This window comes from Cynocephalus volans, chromosome 1, assembly GCF_027409185.1.
Source record: "Cynocephalus volans isolate mCynVol1 chromosome 1, mCynVol1.pri, whole genome shotgun sequence".
Lineage (NCBI taxonomy): Eukaryota > Metazoa > Chordata > Mammalia > Dermoptera > Cynocephalidae > Cynocephalus > Cynocephalus volans.
In genome coordinates, this window is record NC_084460.1 from 103,349,962 (window position 1) to 103,356,085 (window position 6,124).

The window sequence follows — 6,124 nt, forward strand, 5'->3', positions numbered from 1 at the left end:
AGGGGCGCTGGGCTGGGCCGGCGTGGAGAAAGAACAAAGCCACGAGTCGGAAGAGGATGCACCACCGCTATCTCAGGAGACAGCTCCTGAGAACTGTTCGTCGTAGACCCTGGAAAGTTGATCCATAGCAGAAGCCTGGGCAGAGTTTTTGCAACTTTCGGCTCCTGTCTTTGACATCCAAACAGTTTCATTCCAGCCCCGCTCTCGACCTGCTGATTGCCGCCTAAGGGCGGCTGAGTGGAGCTGCCAAATGCCCAGGATCCTTTAAATTCTGCAACAGAACCTTTAGAATGCAGCTCTTCCCCACTTCCGCCCCGGGATGGAAGAAGAAAAGCGGAAAGCGTGGCTTCTGCACAGTGGCCTCTCATCACGTAAGAACCCACCCTCTACCGACCCCCACATACCTTACCTCTCCTCTGCACTAATGAGCAAGAGACAGAGAAGACTTTCTCCTGACCCCCGGAGCCTCACCTGCAAGACAAGAAGGACCAGGAAGAGACTGGCTAACGCTAGGATGTCGCATCCTCTCATAGCCAACCTGGACATCTTCAGAGTTGACATTGAGAGATGAACTGAGGAATCCCGCTCCAAAATTCTACCAGTTTGTAAATTTACGCATATGAAGATTTGTTGGGTGTGTGTGTGTGTGTGTGTGTGTGTGTGTGTTAAACTATACATAACATAAATTTATCATTTTAACCATTTCAGGAGTATGCTTCAGTAGCATTAAGTACATTCACATTGTTGTGTGGTTATTTTTTTAGTCTGTAAAAAATATGCTGAGCCTCCTCCACAGCTGAAGGCTGTGCCAAGGAGATCTAAGTGTAATAAGATGTGCCCCAGTAGTGGGCAAACTACTACAAGAAAGTAAGGCTGTTTCTTTGGCTGAAACATGCACCATCCAATACCACCACCAACAAACCAGAAATGACTTCATAAGTAAAATGATTATTTAGCAAACATACACACAGCTACTGTAAACCAGCCATTTGGGGAGAGTAATCTATCATCTGAATTATCTTTCCAATGACATGTGCACATATACTTTGTGTCAAAATTTTAAATGGCCACATTGTTTTTAAAATAATAAATGCTGGGGCCGGCCCGTGGCTTACTCGGGAGAGTATGGTGCTGATAACACCAAAGCCCCGGGTTCGGATCCCATATAGGGATGGCCAGTTAGCTCACTGAGTGAGCGTGGTGCTGACAACACCAAGTCAAGGGTTAAGATACCCTTACCGGTCATCTTTTTAAAAAACTAAATTAATTAATTAATTTAATTTAATAAAATAATAAATGCTGCCTAAATCCACTCTCTAGCCCTTTTTCTACCTGGGAGAACTTCACGATCCCCACTCAGAGAGGACCACGACTAGGCCCTTGGCTAGCCTTTGCAATCTGACCTCCCACCAGGCTCCTCATCTTTACTCACAGCCCTGTCCACTCCACTTACTTGCCCTAATCTGTGTTTTAGCTCCATCTGCATCTTGAGTGCAAAATGCCTTTTCTCCCCTCTCCATGCAGTTCCAAATCCTACCCATCCTTGAAGGCCTCTTCTTCTGTGATCTCCCATAGCACTTTCTCTGCACACCTTGATGACACACTTAATATTTGTTGCCTCCCTTTATAATTGAAGTGATACTTAATCTGCCTTATAAGCTCCTTGACTGCAGGAAGAATATGTAGAAGAATTTGGAATTTTCAAATTTTGTATTTCGTGGTATGCATTTTTGTATGTCAGGATAAAAATCTGAAATATTTACTGATGTACCCCGCTCTGTAGCTCTACACACACACACACACACACACACACACACAATTCTGTATTCTCTGCCCCTGGTCAAGAATACTCTTCTCAGACAGCTAGGGCATTTTTTTTTTCCATCTCTGGGAAACAGAAGAAGGCAATTCTCAAATGTTTGTTTACTAGACATCTGAAGCTCTTGGCAGTAACAAAAGTGTCATAAGTCAGAGATGTTGGCTTGGAATAGCTGAACTTCATGAGTTTCAGCTCCTAAAGAGCTGAAAGGAAAAAAAAAAAGACTACAAACAATGTACTCATCACTATTGCTGAAAAAAACAACCCCCAAATCTCAATGGCTTATGGCCACAAAGGTTTATTTCTTGCCTGTATTATATGCTATGGGTCAGCTGAGCTTCTGCTCCATGGGTCTTCTCATTCCAGGACCCCGGCTGAAGAAACAGCCCCCATGTGGGACTTGGCAATTCTCATGACAGATGGGAAAATCCAGAGTACTGGTGGAAACTTGTGAAGTCTCTTAAAGCTGCTTCTCCAACATGTCATGACACATCCACTCAAATCCCATTGGCCAAAGCCTTTCATATGACCAAATCCCAAGACAATGGAGAAGTCTACTGCTTTCATAGGCAAATCACATGACAATAGGCATGGATTATAATCTTGGGGGTGGGGAGGGAAGGGATTGTGTTGTTATAATGCAATCTGCCACAAATATGGGGGAACCAATTTTCTCAACCCAGAGGTATTGGTGTATATCTCCATCCTGTATCACCAGCACCACCACCACCACACACACACGCACATGCACACACACACACAGTCCCTATGATTTGTTAGAAAGAAGCTGTGGGGATGGAAATAATAGAACTCCCAGATAGAAGATCTAAAGACAGAGGGCATCTGAGCTGTTTTCCCAGTGGAGATCAGAAAAGTGACCAAGGTCCTAGGTTTTCCCCTCAACAGAGAGCAGCATGTCAGCATGAAAGGTCTGGATATGATGAGCCAGAGGAATGCTTCAAACATGTTCTATTTTTTTAGTGTTTATGTCATTAAAGGCAATTCAAAGGAGCTGAGACAGGGCGGTAAAGGGTTGAAGAGCCTATAGGTCAGAATGAGGAAAGATGGAACTCAATGCACAGATCAGTGATCCGAAAGCCATAAAAAAGTGGGCATCAACTTTTGAGGCCAAAGCCAACAACCAGATACCTCCCCTTGCCACCTCCCTCCCCACCCCACGCTACTCTCTACAAAAAAACTTTGAGGCTATCCTCAGAAAGACAAGGAGAAGAGAGATCATTCTGAAGTGATTACATTTTAGCCAGAAATGATTTGGGGGCAGGAGAGATTTGTGGGAAACAAAGTGCCTGTGGAATTGTCTAAATTGTTTTCTCTCTTTAGGAAGGACAGGATATCAACATTGAGACCAATTTCAATTATTTTTTTTAAGAAATTTTTTTGTACACTTGAGTTTTATGATCCGATATAGCATAACCAGTTTATTTGTGTGGCAATAGTTGATTGAATAAAAGTATGAATGAATGAAGGATTTCTGTTTCCTCCATTTATAATAGGAATTACAGTGCCTGAAAATTGTCCTTCACAGGAATGTTGTCTCTTTAGTGTAACTATTATGTGGGAAACTTTCTGAATTTATCAGGAGGAAACTCATATTAAAACAAGGATAATTATTTTTCATTATGCTAGGTCCCATACAGAGAAAATCTACATTTTGTACTAGTTTGTTTACCAAGGGGATGGTTCCAAAACACTTTTGGTGTCATGGCTTGAGCCTCTAGAGAATCTAAGCCATAAATCTTCATGCTGTACCCACAATCACAAGGAGAGAAACACTCGTCCCTCACCATGGACTAATGCAACTTGTCAGGTCAGATCCGCTCTTGTATGGAAATTTGTATGGAAATTTGCATCATCCTTTGAGACTCCACATATTTTTATTCTCCTACCCAGGCCATGACACATAATGTCTTCCAGATCTACTTCTTTCTTTAAATCATCAGAGAAAGGCTCCAAAATGTTTCTCACACTAACTTCTGCTTTTCAACACCATTCTTCCTTTACAATCAGAGCAACACAACACAATTAAGATCTCAAAGCAAGCAAAATAGCCTCTCAGGCATTTTAGTAACATTTTAACATTTTTTTAACCTAAAAATAAAATATGGAGAGATAGCAGAAAGATGGCAACAGCAGTGGCACAATTTTTTAACCTCCTTCAATTGCCCTAATTAAATAGACCAAGTAGGTAGCAAAACCAAAAGCCTATAGCTAACTACTATAATATACAAAATATAAGCAGGGATGGAGACAAACCAATAGCTATAAGGTCTCTGTAGAATCAGCAGGAGAAAGCAGAGAGAAACAACAGACAGACATGAGAAAACCAAAATAGCTGATGGGATTCACTGGTAAGCTTGGAGGGCTGGTTTAAGGAGAGTAGCTGAAACCAAAAGAAGCTTTAACCTTTTTTTTTTTAATATAAAAAAGGGTTTTATTCATAGCTTTAGGAAAAGTTCATGCCAAACATGAACTTTATATCTCACTTTGGAAGTTGTGCTGATCCACTGTTTTGATGGGGCCACAGTATCAGGGGACAGGGCCTCCTACAGAAGAAGTTTTGCACATTCTAAAAGCGGATTTGTGCAATGGGCATGTGGTGAGTTCTGAAAAGACTGCAGCAGTTTGGTACCCATAAACTCCCAGAACAAACTAACCCAAACTCCCTTCCTGAACTGAAGAGAAAATGCTGGGAATAGAATCCAAACTGTATAGGCTAGAGATATAGAAAAGATCCAGAACAAGGAGGAACCAGGAGATCTCAGAAAGTAAGTCCTCACCTTTGTGAACCACACTACTTGAGGACAAGAGAAGAGGGAGTCTGAATTTGGAAAGGTATCCTAAACCACCCATCCTTCAGCTTTTGATCAAACCTGTAGATTCAACTGCTGGCTTGCAAGAAATACAGAGGGCAGAGAAACACGTTAAACTGCAGTGTGGCCATGCACTCAACAAAATCCAGACTATAGAACAATGACCTGATTTCTTCAACAATTAGATTACCCAGGAAAAGGGGGGCAGGGAATGAAAGGGGAATACGTAAATTTTTAAAAGTCTTAAAAGATTTTAAAACACTGGCAAAACTAAATTACAATGTTTAAAAAAGTATGCTTGGGTGATAAGCCATAACCAAATGCAAAGAATTGATTACCGCAACAGTCAGGACAGTGGTATTTTTTTCTTTTTCTTTTCTTTTTTTTTTTGAGTTAGAGAAGGATTGCGATTGAAAGAAGGAACACAGAAGGCTTCTGGAGTAGCTGGCAAAGTTCTATTTATTGACACAGGTGGTGGTCAAGAAATAATAGAACTCTAATAATTCATTAAGCCATATATTTGCTTTATGCATGTTCCTGTATCTATGAAATATTTCACAATAAAGTTACTTTTTAAAAGAGAAGAAACTATATAAAGCATAATTTGACTTTTCACAGTCACATCATGCATTTTAAGTTTGTACTGCCTCCTTTCAGGCTTTTTTCCACATGTATAAAAACTTATTTTTACTAAAATTGGATTATGCTAAATATGTACCTTATTTTTGCTTATATTGTAAGCACTATCAATAAGTAATCCTAGAAAATGGCAATTTTAATGTCTCTGTAATATTCCATCCAATAGATATAGTATAATTTAAACATTCACTTATCAATTGGACATTGAGGTTCTTTCCAATATTTCACTAAAATAAACTGTACGCCACTGTTCCTCATCTTTGTTCATATATCTTGATCTGAATTTATGATGACTTTTCTCAGATTAAATTATTAGAATATGAAATTCTAGATCAAAGGAAATGAGCACAAGGCTTTTAGCATATTTTGCCAAATTGCCTTTTCAAAACATTGACCCACTCAACATTTCCACTAGGCACTGTCTGAGTGTAATCATCTCACTGTTCACACACAATATTACATATTATAAGTTTTTTTTTTTACAGTTTGATAGGCAATAAAATGGTAGATTGTCAGTTTCATTTCTTTATTTAATTTTTGCAGTTTTTTTTTTTAGAATTATCTGATCTTTCCTTTGTTTTTCTTTTGGAGAGTAATCTCATTGATTATGTAAGCACTCTCGAGAATGTCAATCCTTTGTCACTTTTTGTTAAAAACAGTTTCCCCCAGTTTTTTGTTTACTTACAATATATTTTGATTTGGGCCTCAGCTTATATGGCATCTCTTCTGTTAAGTCTATCCTAACCCCAAAGTCACAGTTACCAGTCCCTCCTAGGTATATCTATGCCAAGTACTTACCTTCATAGACCTGAGAACTAAACCAACATAATTCCCT